The sequence below is a fragment of the Aegilops tauschii genome, chromosome 3 (genome assembly GCF_002575655.3).
Source record: "Aegilops tauschii subsp. strangulata cultivar AL8/78 chromosome 3, Aet v6.0, whole genome shotgun sequence".
NCBI classification, from domain to species: Eukaryota; Viridiplantae; Streptophyta; class Magnoliopsida; order Poales; family Poaceae; genus Aegilops; species Aegilops tauschii.
The window spans coordinates 490045390-490063203 of record NC_053037.3 but is presented as its reverse complement, the minus strand read 5'-3'; positions in this window follow the sequence as shown (position 1 = coordinate 490063203).

Sequence of the window (17814 nt, the reverse complement as noted above, 5' to 3'; positions counted from 1 at the left end):
GTAGAGGGATAAACTCAAGCAATATGATATAAACCCCATCTTTTTATCCTCGATGGCAACAATACAATACGTGCGTTGCTGCCCCTGCTGTCACTGGGAAAGGACACCGCAAGATTGAACCCAAAGCTAAGCACTTCTCCCATTGCAAGAAAGATCAATCTAGTAGGCCAAAGCAGACTGATAATTCTAAGAGACTTGCAAAGATAGCCAATCATACATAAAAGAATTCAGAGGAGATTCAAATATTGTTCATAGATAATCTTGATCATAAACCCACAATTCATCGGATCTCGACAAACACACCGCAAAAAGAATTACATCGAATAGATCTCCAAGAAGATCGAGGAGAACTTTGTATTGAGATCCAAAGAGAGAGAAGAAGCCATCTAGCTAATAATTATGGACCCGAAGGTCTGTGGTAAACTACTCACACATCATCGGAGAGGCTATGGTGTTGATGTAGAAGCCCTCCGTGATTGATTCCCCCTCTAGCGGAGCACCGGAAAAGGCCCCAAGGTGGGATCTCACGGGTACAGAAGGTTGCGGCGGTGGAAATAGGGTTTCGTGGTGCTCCTAGATGTTTTCGGGGTATATGGGTATATATAGGAGGAAGAAGTAGGTTGGTGGAGCCGCGAGGGGCCCACGAGGGTGGGGGCGCGCCCAGGGGGGCAGGCGCGCCTCCCTGCCTCGTGGCCTCCTCGCTTCTTTCTTGACGTCCACTCCAAGTCCTCTAGATCACGTTTGTCCAAAAAAACTCTCCCGAAGGTTTCATTCCGTTTGGACTCCGTTTGATATTCCTTTTCTGCGAAACACTGAAATAGGCAAAAAAACAGCAATTTGCACTGGGCCTTCAGTTAGTAGGTTAGTCCCAAAAATAATATAAAAGTGCTTAGTAAAGCCCATTAAACATCCAAAACAGATAATATAATAGCATGTAACAATCAAAAATTATAGATACGTTGGAGACGTATCAAGCATCCCCAAGCTTAATTCCTGCTCGTCCTCGAGTAGGTAAATGATAAAAATAGAATTTTTGATGTGGAATGCTACCTAGCATATTTCTCAATGTAATTTCCTTTATTGTGGCATGCATGTTCAGATCCGAAAGATTCAAGACAAAAGTTTAATATTGACATGAAAATAATAATACTTCAAGCATACTAACAAAGCAATCATGTCTTCTCAATATAACATGGCCAAAGAAAGTTATCCCTACAAAATCATATAGTCTGGCTATGCTCTATCTTCATCACACAAAGTATTTAACATGCACAACCCCGATGACAAGCCAAGCAATTGTTTCATACTTTTGATGTTCTCAAACTTTTTCGATCTTCACGCAATACATGAGCGTGAGCCATGGACATAGCACTATATGTGGAATAGAATGGTGGTTGTGGAGAAGACAAAAAGGAGAAGATAGTCTCACATCAACTAGGCGTATCAATGGGCTATGGAGATGCCCATCAATAGATATCAATGTGAGTGAGTAGGGATTTCCATGCAACGGATGCACTAGAGCTATAAGTGTATGAAAGTTCAACAAAAGAAACTAAGTGGGTGTGCATCCAACTCGCTTGCTCACGAAGACCTAGGGCATTTTGAGGAAGCCCATCATTGGAATATACAAGCCAAGTTCTATAATGTAAAATTCCCACTAGTATATGAAAGTGACAACATAGGAGACTCTCTATCATGAAGATCATGGTGCTACTTTGAAGCACAAGTCTGGTAAAAGGATAGTAACATTGTCCCTTCTCTCTTTTTCTCTCATTTTTTTATTTGGGCCTTTTTCTCTTTTTTTTATGGCCTCTTTTTTTTTGTCCGGAGTCTCATCCCGACTTGTGGGGGAATCATAGTCTCCATCATCCTTTCCTCACTTGGGACAATGCTCTAATAATGATGGTCATCACACTTTTATTTACTTACAACTCAAAAATTACAACTCAATACTTAGAACAAAATAGGACTCTATGTGAATGCCTCCGGCGGTGTACCGGGATATGCAATGAATCAAGAGTGACATGTATGAAAGAATTATAAAGGTGGCTTTGCCACAAATACGATATCAACTACATGATCATGCAAAGCAATATGACAATGATGAAGCGTGTCATAATAAACGGAACGGTGGTAAGTTGCATGGCAATATATCTCGGAATGGCTATGGAAATGCCATAAGAGGTAGGTATGGTGGGTGTTTTGAGGAAGGTATATGGTGGGTGTATGATACCGGCAAAAGGTGCATGGTATTAGAGAGGCTAGAAATGGTGGAAGGGTGAGAGTGCGTATAATCCATGGACTCAACATTAGTCATAAAGAACTCACATACTTATTGCAAAAATCTATTAGTTATCGAAACGAAGTACTACGCGCATGCTCCTAGGGGGATAGATTGGTAGGAAAAGACCATCGCTCATCCCCGACCGCCACTCATAAGGAAGACAATAAATAAATAAATCATGCTCCGACTTCATCACATAACGGTTCACCATACGTGCATGCTACGGGAATCACAAACTTTAGAACAAGTATTTCTCAAATTCACAACTACTCAACTAGCATGACTCTAATATCACCATCTTCATATCTCAAAACAATTATCAAGTATCAAACTTCTCATCGTATTCAATGCACTTTATATGATAGTTTTTATTATACCCATCTTGGATGCTCATCATATTAGGACTAATTTTATAGCCAAAGCAAACTACCATGCTGTTCTAAAAGACTCTCAAAATAATATAAGTGAAGCATGAGAGATCAATAATTTCTATAAAATAAAACCACCACCGTGCTCTAAAAGATTTAAGTGAAGCACTAGAGCAAAATTATCTAGCTCAAAAGATATAAGTGAAGCACATAGAGTACAACAACAACAGCAACAACAACAACAACAAAGCCTTTAGTCCCAAACAAGTTGGGGTAGGTTAGAGGTGAAACCCATAAGATCTCGCAACCAACTCATGGCTCTGGCACATGGATAGCAAGCTTCCACGCACCCCTGTCCATAGCTAGCTCTTTGGTGATACTCCAATCCTTCAGGTCTCTCTTAACAGACTCCTCCCATGTCAAATTCGGTCTACCCCGCCCTCTCTTGACATTCTCCGCACGCTTTAGCCGTCCGCTATGCACTGGAGCTTCTGGAGGCCTGTGCTGAATATGCCCAAACCATCTCAGACGATGTTGGACAAGCTTCTCTTCAATTGGTGCTACCCCAACTCTATCTCGTATATCATCATTCCAGACTCGATCCTTTCTCGTGTGGCCACACATCCATCTCAACATACGCATCTCTGCCACACCTAACTGTTGAACATGTCGCCTTTTAGTCGGCCAACACTCAGCGCCATACAACATTGCGGGTCGATCCGCCATCCTGTAGAACTTGCCTTTTACCTTTTGTGGCACTCTCTTGTAACAGAGAATGCCAGAAGTTTGGCGCCACTTCATCCATCCGGCGTTGATTCGATGGTTCACATCTTCACCAATACCCCCATCCCCTTGCAGCATTGACCCCAAATACCGAAAGGTGTCCTTCTGGGGAACCACCTGGCTATCAAGGCTGACCTCCTCCTCCTCACACCTAGTAGTACTGAAACCGCACATCATGTACTCGGTTTTAGTTCTACCAAGCCTAAACCCTTTCGATTCCAAGGTTTGTCTCCATAACTCTAACTTCCTATTTACCCCTGTCTGACTATCGTCAACTAGCACCACATCATCCGCAAAGAGCATACACCATGGGATATATCCTTGTATATCCCTTGTGACCTCATCCATCACCAATGCAAAAATATAAGGGCTCAAAGCTGACCCCTGATGCAGTCCTATCTTAATCGGGAAGTCGTCAGTGTCGACATCACTTGTTCGAACACTTGTCACAACATTATCGTACATGTCCTTGATGAGGGTAATTTACTTTGCTGGGACTTTGTGTTTCTCCAAGGCCCACCACATGACATTCCGTGGTATCTTATCATAGGCCTTCTCCAAGTCAATGAACACCATATGCAAGTCCTCCTTTTGCTCCCTATATCTCTCCATAAGTTGTCGTACCAAGAAAATGGCTTCCATGGTCGACCTCCCAGGCATGAAACCAAACTGATTTTTGGTCACGCTTCTCATTCTTCTTAAGCGGTGCTCAATGACTCTCTCCCATAGCTTCATTGTATGGCTCATCAGCTTAATTCCATGGTAATTAGTACAACTCTGAACATCCCCCTTGTTCTTGAAGATTGGTACTAATATACTCTGTCTCCATTCTTCTGGCATCTTGTTTGCCTGAAAAATGAGGTTGAAAAGCTTGGTTAGCCATACTATCGCTATGTCCCCGAGACATTTCCACACCTCAATGGGGATACAATGAGGGCCCATCACCTTGCCTCCTTTCATCCTTTTTAAAGCCTCCTTGACCTCAGACTCCTGGATTCGCCGGACAAAACGCATGCTGGTCTCATCAAAGTAGTCGTCCAGTTCAATGGTAGAACTCTCATTCTCCCCATTGAACAGCTTGTCGAAGTACTCCCGCCATCTATGCTTAATCTCCTCGTCCTTCACCAAGAGTTGGCCTGCTCCGTCCTTGATGCATTTGACTTGGCCAATGTCCCTCGTCTTCCTCTCTTGGATCTTGGCCATCTTATAGATGTCCCTTTCGCCTTCCTTCGTGCCTAACCGTTGGTAGAGGTCCTCATATGCCCGACCCCTTGCTTCACCAACAGCTCGCTTTGCATCCTTCTTCGCCATCTTGTACTTCTCTATGTTGTCTGCACTCCTATCCAGGTATAGGCGTCTGAAGCAATCTTTCTTCTCTTTAATCGCCTTCTGGACATCATCATTCCACCACCAGGTATCCTTATCTTCGCTCCTCCTTCCCCTGGACACTCCAAACTCCTCCGAGGCCACCTTACGAATGCAAGTCGCCATCTTCATCCACACATTGTCCGCATCCCCTCCTTCCTCCCAAGGGCCCTCCTTAATGACCCTCTCCTTGAACGCCTGAGCTACCTCCCCCTTGAGCTTCCACCACTTCGTTCTAGCGACTTTGGCACACTTATCTCGCTGGACACGAATCCGAAAGAGGATGTCAGCAACCACCAGCTTATGCTGGGGTACAACACTCTCTCCAGGTATCACCTTACAATCTAGGCACGCACGCCTATCTTCTCTTCTTGAGAGGATGAAATCAATCTGGCTAGAGTGTTGGCCACCACTAAAAGTCACCAGATGTGATTCTCTCTTTATAAAGAGGGTGTTAGCTACAATCATGTTGTAGGCTAGAGCAAAGCTTAAGACATCTTCTCCTTCTTGATTCCTGATGCCATAGCCAAAGCCCCCATGCGCCCCTTCAAAACCTGTGTTAGATGTACCCACGTGGCCATTGAGGTCTCCTCCTATGAAGAGCTTCTCACCAATCGGTACACTCCTAACCATGTCTTCCAGGCCTTCCCAGAACTCCCTCTTGGTGTTCTCATTGTGGCCTACTTGCGGGGCATACACGCTGATAACATTGAGAACCAAGTCCTCAACTACCAACTTGACCAGGATAATCCGGTCCCCACGTATCTTGACGTCTACCACTCCATACTTGAGGCTCTTGTTGATCAAGATGCCTACGCCATTTCTGTTTGCAGCCGTCCCCGTGTACCACAGCTTGAAGCCGGTATCCTCCACCTCCTTTGCCTTCTGTCCTCTCCATTTGGTTTCTTGGACGCAAAGGATATCAACACCTCTCCTCACCGCTGCATCAACTAGCTCCCGAAGCTTCCCTGTCAGAGACCCTACATTCCAGCTACCTAAGTAAATCCTCCTAGGCTCGCCTAGCTTCCTTACCCTTCACACTCGTCGAGTCAAATACGAAGACCACCACTACATCCGGGCGCCGATGTAGCGCGCCACTAAGGATGCGACGGCCCGATCCTCGCTCACTTGCCACCGTATCCGGATCAAGATACGGCGCGCCACCTGGGGGGTGACGGTCCGACCCTTGCTCATTTTCCACCACACCCGGGTTCCGATGTGGCGCGTCGCTGAGAGGGTTACGCCCCAACGAAAATCTTTTGGGTTTCATCTCCATAAGAGTGGCTGAGTTTTTACGTTGGCTCGCCAAGCCTATCACAACCCTCCTCCTTTACCCGGGCTTGGGACCAGCTATGTTGAGACAACATAGGCGGAGTTGAAGCACATAGAGTATTCTAATAAATTCCTATTCATGTGTGTCTCTCCTAAAAGGTGTGTACAGCAAGGATGATTGTGGTAAACTAAATAGCAAATACTCAAATCATACAAGACGCTCCAAGCAAAACACATATCATGTGGTGAATAAAAATATAGCCTCAAGTAAAGTTACCGATAGACGAAGACGAAAGAGGGGATGCCTTCCGGGGCATCCCCAAGCTTAGGCTTTTGGTTGTCCTTGAATTTTACCTTGGGGTGCCTTGGGCATCCCCAAGCTTAGGCTCTTGCCACTCCTTATTCCATAATCCATCAAATCTTTACCAAAAACATGAAAACTTCACAACACAAAACTCAACAGAAAATCTTATGAGCTCCATTAGTATAAGAAAACAAATCACCACCATAAGGTACTGTAATGAACTCATTCTTTATTTATATTGGTGTTAAACCTACTGTATTCCAACTTCTCTATGGTTTATACCCTTCGATACTAGCCATAGATTCATCAAAATAAGCAAACAACACACGAAAAACAGAATCTGTCAAAAACAGAACAGTCTGTAGTAATCTGTATCAAACGTATACTTCTGTAACACCAAAAATTCTAAAATAAATTGATGGACGTGAGGAATTTGTCTATTAATCATCTTCAAAAAGAATAAACTAAATAGCACTCTCCAGTAAAAAGATGTAGCTAATCTCGTGAGCGCTAAAGTTTCTGTTTTTTACAGCAAGATCATAAAGACTTCACCCAAGTCTTCCCAAAGGTTCTACTTGGCACAAACACTAATTAAAACATAATACCACATCTAACCAGAAGCTAGATGAATTATTTATTACTGAACAGAACCAAAAAGCAAGAAACAAAAATAAAATTGTGTTGCCTCCCAACAAGCGCTTTTCTTTAAAGCCTTTTTAGCTAGATATTGAGATTTCGATGATGCTCAAATGAAAGACAAGAATTGAAGCGCGAATAGAGCATCATGAAACACGTGACAAACACATCTAAGTCTAACATACTTCCTATGCATAGGCATCTTATATAAAAACAAATTATCATAGCAAGCAAAAACTAGCATATGCAAGGAAGCGGAAAGGAACAATAGCAATCTCAACATAATGAGAGGTAATTTAGTAACATGAAAATTTCTACAACCATATTTTCCTCTCTCATAATAATTACATGTGGGATCATAAGAAAATTCAACAATATAGCTATCACAAAACATATTCTTAACATGATCCACATGTATGCAAAGTTGACACTCTTCCAAAATAGTGGGATTAACATTAACTAAAGTCATGACCTCTCCAAACCCACTTTTATCAAAAACTTCATAAGATTAAACATTATACAAATATGTGGGATCTAAAGTTGACACTCTTCCAAACCCACTTTCAATATTATGGCAAACACTAATATCAATCTCATATTCATCATGGGGCTTAAATAAATTTTCAAGATCATAAAAAGAATCACCCCAATCATGATCATTGCAACAAATAGTAGTCATAGCAAAATTAGCATCCCCAAGCTTAGGGTTTTGCATATTATTATCACAATTGACATCAAGAGAGTTTATAGTAAAATCATTGCGATCATGCTTTTCATCGAAGGAACTATCAAGTATGGGTGCAATAGCAACGATGTCATGTTTAACATAAGGAACTATAGCAAATTCATCTTCATAAATATTGGAATCATGGCCACAAGAATAGCAAGCATCATGTTCATCAAGGGATATTTCAATCAAATCATCAGAATCATAATTATCTATAGATTCATGCATATCATTATTTTCTTTAGAAGCAACGGTCATTCTTTCAATAAATTCTTTGACATAGACATTATGAGCATAGTTTTCATATCAATATTTAAGTATGTCAAAATTTTCAGATTCGTAGAGAGTAGTATCATACTTTTCAATCAAAGAAGCAACTTCATAAGCACCCTTAAAAGCAACAAATTCTTCAATTTGTTCAATATCGTAGTAACTATAAACACCCTTTGCATAAGAAGATAAGATTTCATTATCATTAAACTAACATAGGTAGGGAAGGTGTTTCTTAGGGTTCTTAGAGCAACAAGTAAAATCATAAATCTCACAAAGATTCCAAGCATAACACAACAATCTATTTATTTGATCCCATAAGAGTCTCCCTTTTTCATACAAACGGTGACGCACAAAATGAGCATGCTCATCTAAAGATTTCCCATCAACTAGGCTAGTTGGGGTTTTAGCACGAGCGCATAGGGATCAAAGATGATCCAAGTAGAACACTTTAAGTGGATCCATATCAATAGATTTTTAGCAAGCAAACATGCAAGCAAATAGAAGGCACATGGTAACACGAGCAAACAGAAGGACGAACGGAAGAGGGGCGAAGAAAACGGCAAGGGTGAAGTGGGGGAGAGGAAAACGAGAGGCAAATGGCAAATAATGTAATGCGAGGGACAAGAGTTGTGATGGGTACTTGGTATGTCTTGACTTGACTTGGCAACTGCGCCAGAGATGGCTAGATGCTGGGAGATCAAATCTTGACTTGACTTGGCGTAAGCCTCCCCGGCAACGGCGCCAGAAATCCTTCTTGCTACCTCTTGAGCTTGCGTTGGTTTTTCCCTTGAAGAGGAAAGGGTGATGCAGCAAAGTAGCGTAAGTATTTCCCTCAGTTTTTGAGAACCAAGGTATCAATCCAGTAGGAGGTTACACACAAGTCGCCTTATACCTGCACAAACAAATAAGAACCTTGCAACCAACGCGATAAAGGGGTTGTCAATCTCTTCACGGCCACTTGCAAAAGTGAGATCTGATAGATAATAAGATAAATATTTTTGGTATTTTTATGATATAGATTGAAAGTAAAGAATGCAAAGTAAAAATAGATTGGAAACTTATATGATGGAAAATAGACCCCGAGGCCATAGGTTTCACTAGTGGCTTCTCTCAAGGTAGCATAAGTATTACGGTGGGTGAACGAATTACTGTCGAGCAATTGATAGAAAATGCATAATTATGAGAATATCTACGCATGATCATGTATATAGGCATCACGTCCGTGACAAAGTAGACCGAAATGATTCTGCATCTACTACTATTACTCCACACATTGACCGCTATCCGGCATGCATCTAGAGTATTAAGTTCATAAGAACAGAGTAACGCATTAGGCAAGATGACATGATGTAGATGGATAAACTCAAGCAATATGATATAAACCCCATCTTTTTATCCTCGATGGCAACAATACAATACGTGCCTTGCTGCCCTTGCTGTCACTGGGAAAGGACACCGCAAGATTGAACCCAAAGCCAAGCACTTCTCCCATTGCAAGAAAGATCAATCTAGTAGGCCAAACCAAACTGATAATTCGAAGAGACTTGCAAAGATAACCAATCATACATAAAAGAATTCAGAGGAGATTCAAATATTGTTCATAGATAATCTTGATCATAAACCCGCAATTCATCGGATCTCGACAAACACACCGCAAAAAGAATTATATCGAATAGATCTCCAAGAAGATCGAGGAGAACTTTGTATTGAGATCCAAAGAGAGAGAAGAAGCCATCTAGCTAATAACTATGGACCCGAAGGTCTGTGGTAAACTACTCACACATCATCGGAGAGGCTATGGTGTTGATGTAGAAGCCCTCCGTGATCGATTCCCCCTCCGGCGGAGCGCCGAAAAAGTCCCCAAGATGGGATCTCACGGGTACAGAAGGTTGCGGCGGTGGAAATAGGGTTTCGTGGTGCTCCTAGATGTTTTCGGGGTATATGGGTATATATAGGAGGAAGAAGTAGGTCGGTGGAGCTGCGAGGGGCCCACGAGGGTGGGGGGCGCGCCCAGGGGGGCATGCACGCCTCCCTACCTCATGGCCTCCTCGCTTCTTTCTTGACGTCCACTCCAAGTCCTCTGGACCATGTTTGTTCCAAAAATAACTCTCCCGAAGGTTTCATCCCGTTTGGACTCCATTTGATATTCCTTTTCTGCGAAACACTGAAATAAGCAAAAAAAACAACAATTTGCACTGGGCCTTCGATTAGTAGGTTAGTCCCAAAAATAATATAAAAGTGCTTAGTAAAGCCCATGAAACATCCAAAGCAGATAATATAATAGCATGGAACAATAAAAAATTATAGATACGTTGGAGACATATCAATACACTACAAAAAAATACACTTCCGTGATGATACGTGTTTGTCACAGTAGGTCACGTTTTCTATTATGCATGTACATCCATGACGATTTTATGATAGAATCAAGATAGTCATACCGGTGCTGTCGTAGAAGTGTTCCATGACATTACCAAATTATCATCACGGAAGTGTCCACTTCCATGACGATAAATCGTGCGTCATAGAAGTGCTTTCGTCAAGGGTGACCGACACGTGGCATCCACCGTAACGGGTCACCGTTAAGCTATCAGGTCCGGTTTTGGATCCGATAACCCGTTAACAGCCCAGACCAATGAGGATTATCCACGTGTAAAATTGTCATTGGCCGGAGGAAACACGTGTTGGCTCACCGTTGGGACAGATGTCATCCATTCATTGGACATGAGGCACCTATGATAGGTTGACACGCGGCACGGCCCAACAGAGGTCCATTCCGGTGAAAAGGCCGACATGTTTCACTTGGTCAAAAGGTAACGGGCCGGCCCATGGAAAGCCTATTAACGGCATGTTCATATATAGCCCATTTACGGCCCGCTAACTCACGGCCCATTACGGCCTATCGGAATTAAGCCCAGTAGCTTCATCTAGGCCGTCTAATATGATTCCAGCCCATTGTAACTTCCAGCCCATGTATGGCCCATGATGTCTTTCGGCCCATACGAGGCCATTTGTAACTCTTGGCCCATTAACGGCCCGTGGTGAATCTGGCCCGCAATGAACAGTGTATCATTTTATACCCATTAACGGTCCATTATTCCATTTGGCCGTTTCCAACCCGTGTTATCTTTCGGCCTTCTCAGGGCCCATTTATTCTTGGGCTTATTTCCAGCATTCGGTTACTTACGACCCATTACTGGCCTTTTCTGCTTGTGGGCCAAATTCAGCCCGTGGTTACAATCGGCCCGTTTGCGGCCCGCTAGTCTATTGGGCCATTTTCATAGCGTCATCAAATATGGCCGATTAACGATGGCTCGTTATGGTCGGGCCATGAACGGATGATTCCAAATCTAGCCCGTTTACGGCCCATAATGCGGTCTGTTATTGGCCCATGTTTGGCCGATCGATCATACGGCCCGTAGAAGGCCCATTGATGCTACGACCCATAGAAGGCCCATTATTTCTACGGCCCGTAGGAGGCCCATGGTAACTACAGTAAATATGTAGCCCATGGTTATTGTGGCCTAGTTTTAAAAAATAGGTTATTGCAGCCACTAGCAAACCGCGGAAAAAGAACTGCACTGACTACAAGCAAACAAATAAACAAGACAACAAGGAAATAAATAAGCAAGCAACTTACGCTAGGTTATCACGGCTATTACACATATTACATCCACTAGGCATAAAAGTTCGCCACCAGTGCAAATATAGGGAACAACGCCGCATATCATATACACTGGTTGTCAAAGTTGGCGACCAGTGCAAATAAACGCCGCAGCAACACAAGTCCAGAACTGAAACCACTTCAGAAGAGCTCAAGAAACAATATCCTGGGTACCCATAATGCTAGCAAGATGCTTAGCAAGCTTATTAACTTTCACTTGTTTGGCGCTTAAATCCTCCAGCGCTTGCTGTTGCACCACAAAGTATGCATCTGAATTCTGCAAGGACTTCCTCAGTCCTTCAGCTTCCTGTCGCATCACATCTGTTGGATGTCTTTCAACTTGAAGTTGAGACTCAAGAAGACGAACTGATTCAGGCAGCGAGTTCGAAGAGCTTGTGCCAGCAGGAGTGGCCAGTAACTCGAACACTACATGAAGACAGGACTTTTGGGTTCTCTCACTTTCGTCAAGATAGTTTTTATCAGCTTTCTTGGAGACCAAGAGGGATGTCTCACTATCTTCAACCTTATCTGCATTACTTCCTTTACCATTGCATAACAGTGTACTGTTCTCCAATATTTTGTCTGCATTCTAAAAGAGAAACAAGCAGACACATCACAGGTTTACCATGTTGTATATGAAACTCATTTTGGTATATCAGTTCAGTAGTAAAGTGGATAGGATAACAACATGAAACAAACATATATCTATGTACCATGGTCACTTTATGGTCTATATCATTCTAGTTTTTGTTGCCAAATGAAGATAGAGACACAATTCAAATAATATTTGTTGAAGACAAAGCAGAATAGATAGAATATAAGTGTGGGAAACTATAGAGCAATAACAACACTCGTAATGTGCATGACATGAGAACATAACTATTTATTCAATTGAAACTGAAATCAACATAGAGCAAGTTACAACAACAAACCAGTTAAAGAAACAGGTTTAAAACATACCTGTTGCGCCATTGGAGTATTAATTCCATCCTTCAAATTTGAAAATAGTTAGTATGAGTAAATAGAGTGATGCAAGATCAAAGGAGTATGAACCATAGCTACAGAACCTGACCTGAGAACAATTCTTCTTCTCCTTTACGCGTTGAGTTGGGATTCGGAGTGGTGGTCCTCGTGCTTTGGGCACTGCAGTTCCCTTACTAACTGCTCATGTTTGGGTGCTCTGTGGTGGAGGCGGTGCTGTGTCAACTGGAACCGGGTTACTATCTGCTGGGGTTGGGGTTAGAAGGGTTGGGGTTCTTTGTCCAACTGGGTAGGGGTACAATCTGCGAGAGTCTGGGTTATGTGTGGTGGGGCTGGTTCTTGGGCAAGTACAACCGTGGTTCTATCTGCGTCAACTGGTAGCACTATCTTTTCTGAAGACCGTGTTGTTACTCCCTTAGATACTGCCATCACCCTCTCCAATTCAAATGGCTGATAAACAAGAAAAGTAATTGAATGTACAGACATTGTATGATAGACAGGTGCAATGGATAGTGGGGAATAAAATAGGGCATGAAATAATTCACATTTATGTTGTCTAACCAAACAGGATAGCATGACACAATTTCACATATATGATGGCTAACTAAACAGGATAGCATGACACAATTTCCCATTATGATGGCTAACTAAAGAAGATGAAAAGACATAGTTCAAAATATGATGACTATGTAAACAGGATGACATGATATAACTATATAATGTGTTTATTAAATAGGTTGGCATGCCATAATTCACATACATGCCGCCTATGGAAACATGATAGCATGATATAATTCATGGATATAACGACATAATTCAAAATATGATGACCGTAAACACTAAACAGGATGAGATGATATAGCTATATGATGTCTTTATTAAATGTGTTGCCATGCCATAATTCAGATAGATGCTATGTATGTAAACATGATGGCATGATATAATTCAAGTATATGATTTATATAGTAAGCAAGTAAGCAGATGGCAATCCATATATGATGTAAAAACTAAGCAATGCAAGACAACATCCATGACATGGGTAATATAACCCTGCCAAGTTTGAGCATAGACCTCAGGGGGGAAATAGGACTGGTCATCAGTCTCTGAATCCTCCTCTGAGGAGCTCTCTGTAACCAGCAAGATGTCTACTTCAGCAGGTAGCATTGTCTGCTCTGAATACCTTGTTTTCACTCCAGATACTTCCATCACCGCTTCAAATGGCCGATGCACATGAAGAGTAGTGGAATATACAAACGTTGTCGACAAATGGAACACGTAATACAAAGAAATGATAGCATGATATAATTCACATACATGATGATTGGCTAAACAACATGGCATTGCATAATTCACATATATAATGCCTTTGCAACAAGATAGCATTGCATAATTCACATATATAATGTCTTGCAACAAGATGGCGATGCATAATTCACATATATGGTAATTAGACACTAAACATGTGGCATTCACACAAAGCATGTATAAACTAATCAAATGACATAGCAATGCAAGACAGCATACGCACGATATGTGCAACATAACCCTGCCAAGTTAGAGCATACACCTCGGGGGGGGGGGGGATAGGACTGGTCATCTATCTCTGAATCCTCCTCCGAGGAGCTATCCGTAACCAACGAGATATGCGCTTTGTCAGATAGCATAGTCTGCTCTGATGACCTTGTTTTCACTCTAGAATTTTCCATCACCGTGTCAAATGGCTGATGCACACGAAGAGTAGTTGAATGTACTAACATTGTTGACAAATGTAATACGTAACGAAAAAAAGATGGCCTGATATAGTTCACATATAAGATGACTGGCTAAGCAGGATGGCATTGCAAAATTCACATATATGATGCCTGGCTAAACAAGATGGCGTTGCATAATTCACATAAACGATGAATAAACTAAATAGATGGCATTCACACAAAGCATGTCTAAACTAAGAAGATGAAATATTTGATGTATAAAGTAAGCAATGCAAGGCACCATATGCATGATATAACCAACATCAGCATGCCAAGTTAGAGCGAAGACCTCAGGGGGTAAATAGGAGTGGTCTTCTCCTTCTCGACCCCCCTCAGAATAGATATCTTCCTCTCGATTACAATCCGAAATGGGTGGAGGGGGACTGCTTGCGCCTACCATGGAGCGGCGTCTGCATGAAATTTTATTGCCACGCAAGGCTTGTATCTTTTGCTCTACATGTTTAGTTCCATTGTGTACAATAACTGACATGCATAGGAATAAAACATATTGAGATTACGTAAGGGTGCATGCAGAAATCTAGAGTGATGGTAGCAACATGTGGATAGACCCACCAATGATAGCAGGTAGATAATCACTGGTACGCGTCCGTCCTAAACAAACGGGTTTTAACCCCCTTTCCGCGACGGCATTTGGAACCGTCGCCAAGTGAGTGTGTGCGATAGGGTGTCCTTCCCACATGACCCAGAAATCGTCGGGGATAGGCCCTCCTGGGACCCAGGTTGGGGCCGTGTGTGATCGGGCGAGGCATCAAAACCCAATCATTTCCATAGGTATGTACATCCCACACGGTAATAGGAGAAAATCATTTCCGTAGGTATGTACATCCCACACGGTGAATCCCAAAGAAACATTTCCGTTCATATGTATATCACACACAGTCAATCCAAGAAATACGTTTCCGTTCTTATGTACATCCCACACAGTCAATCCAGGGAAAACGTTTTTGTTTGGATGTACATCCCACATAGTTTTATGTATACGCTCGTGTGTGAAAGGTGTAATTATCACACACGCTCTGCCTTGGTTAACTGTTTGCTTTCATTAACTACATCACACATGATTTGATGTAGAAAACTGTGTGGCATTGGGCTAGCCATCACAAGCGCTTTTACTGCTAGAACCGTTTGCAAAAGTTCCATGACCGTCTGTTCTCTCTTTATTTTTGCCTATAATTTATTATTCTAATTGGAAATTTTGAAATATGAAACGTGCAATTCAAATTCTCAGCACAATGGTTCAACAACGAATCCATAAATAAAATTGCCAGTACAATATGTTCAGTAATTACAGGATTAGGCAGCAATTAACTATGATGAACCACATTATTTAAAAGCGGTAAAGGTGAAGAGACAAGTGTAAATCATTTTGACTGCCGACGGTGTTGAAGAAGCGGAATGCCCATAATGTGCCTTCCTCCATGCCATAGGCACGAACCACTTTTGTCCAACCCCTTGTGACGATCGCCCGCCCATCCTTCACCGCCTTCAGGAAGACTTCTAGAGCATTATCACGGTAGCATGAATTATATACTTTAACCTTAGTTGCCTCCACTCCGGTCATGTAGTTTGCAAGGTAATCATCAGTAAATAGCTTCGGAAACCACTGAAAAGAGAAAAATATCAGATATTGAGGTCTTAAAGAGTGACTTGTTGTGGGCAGGGGGAAAAGGCAACACATTACTTACCATCCTAAAGTTCACTGTTGTCTTCGACAAAGTGTAAATAAAGAGCTTAATTCCAATCACCTGTTTCTTTCGCCTAACTATCTTTCTTGGTTTCCTCACTTGACGCTTGTTCATGAATATCTCATTGCCCCATACGCAAAAGGGATCGAAGCGTGGATCAGTACCGCTCATATATGTACCTACAAGCAACCAGTAAATGTTAGAAGCTAAACTGAGATTGCACAAATGATGTAAAATACAACTACCTATGTTCCTAAGTACAAGTATTTTTATTTGAGATTTCAATATGAACTACATACGGATGTATATAGAATTATAGATATAGTTTAGATTAGAATCTATATTCACTCATTTTGCTCCTTATGTAGTCTATATTGGAATCTCTAAAAATACTTATATTTAGGAATATATGGTGTATAAGACATGGGATGCAGCTAACCTCGACGACAAACAACAGCATCGCCCATTGTAGCCCTGTGTAAGTACATGGAAAGCCAATGTTAACTACAACAGGGTTAACATCCACCAAAAATAGTGAATGGTAATAAAACGGCAGCATCTGTAGTGATATCTTCATTTTTCGAAAGACTAGCACAGCAGCAAAGGGACGAATTAAAAAATGGATACAACTGTTAATTGCAACAGGCTTAACAACATCCTAATTCATGTTTTGTAAGTTTGTAGCCATTGAAATACAACTCTTTAAAAATGGATACAACTGTTAATTGCAACATGCTTAATGGCCATTGAAACCGGTACTGATAAAAATGCAATTGGCAGAGTTAAACATCACAGGGCAGGTGCTGCCAGAGCAGATAATGGCCCAGTTGTCTATAAAAAGGTAGGGAAAATAGCTCAAACATGTTAGGCATGTTTACTACAACATGCTTAATACATCACCAATACAAAACATAGCCATTAATTGCAACTGGTATTGGTAAGATTGAACTGGTGGGTACATACTTGGTAAGTCCTGAGAGGTAGTTGCTGGGGCACTTCATCTTGGCCAGAGCCTGCCCAAAGTCAGCGGTGGCGGAGGCGAGTTGTTCCTCCGGGTCGAAGCATGGATCAGTGCTACTGACATGTGTACCTACAGGCAACCAGTAAATGGTAGAAGTTAAACTGCAATTGCACAAATGATGTGAAATACTGTAAGACATGGGATGCAGCTAACCTCGACGGCAGACAACAGCATCGGCCATTATGACCCTGCGTAAGTACATGGACAAGCATGTTAAGTACAACAGGGTTAGCATCCACCAAAAATAGCAAATGGGGCAGCATCTCTAGTATATCTTCATTGCGGAGAGTAGCATGGTAGCAAATGGACAGATTAAAAAATGGATACAACTGTTAATTGCAACAGGCTTAACAGCATCCTAAGTCATGTTTTGTAAGTTTGTAGCCATTGAAATACAACTGTTTAAAAATGGATTCAACTGTTAATTGCAACAGGCTTAATAGACATTGAAACCGGTACTGATAGAAATGCAATTGGCATAGTTAAACATCACAAGGCAGGTGCTGCCAGAGCAGAGAAAGTCCCAGATGTCTATAAAAAGGCAGGGAAAGTAGAAAAACGTGTTAGCCATGTTTACTAGAACATGCTTAATACATCAAAGAGCATAGCCATTAATTGCAACTGGTATTGGTAAGATTGAACTGGTGAGTACATACTTGGTAAGTCCTGAGAGGTAGTT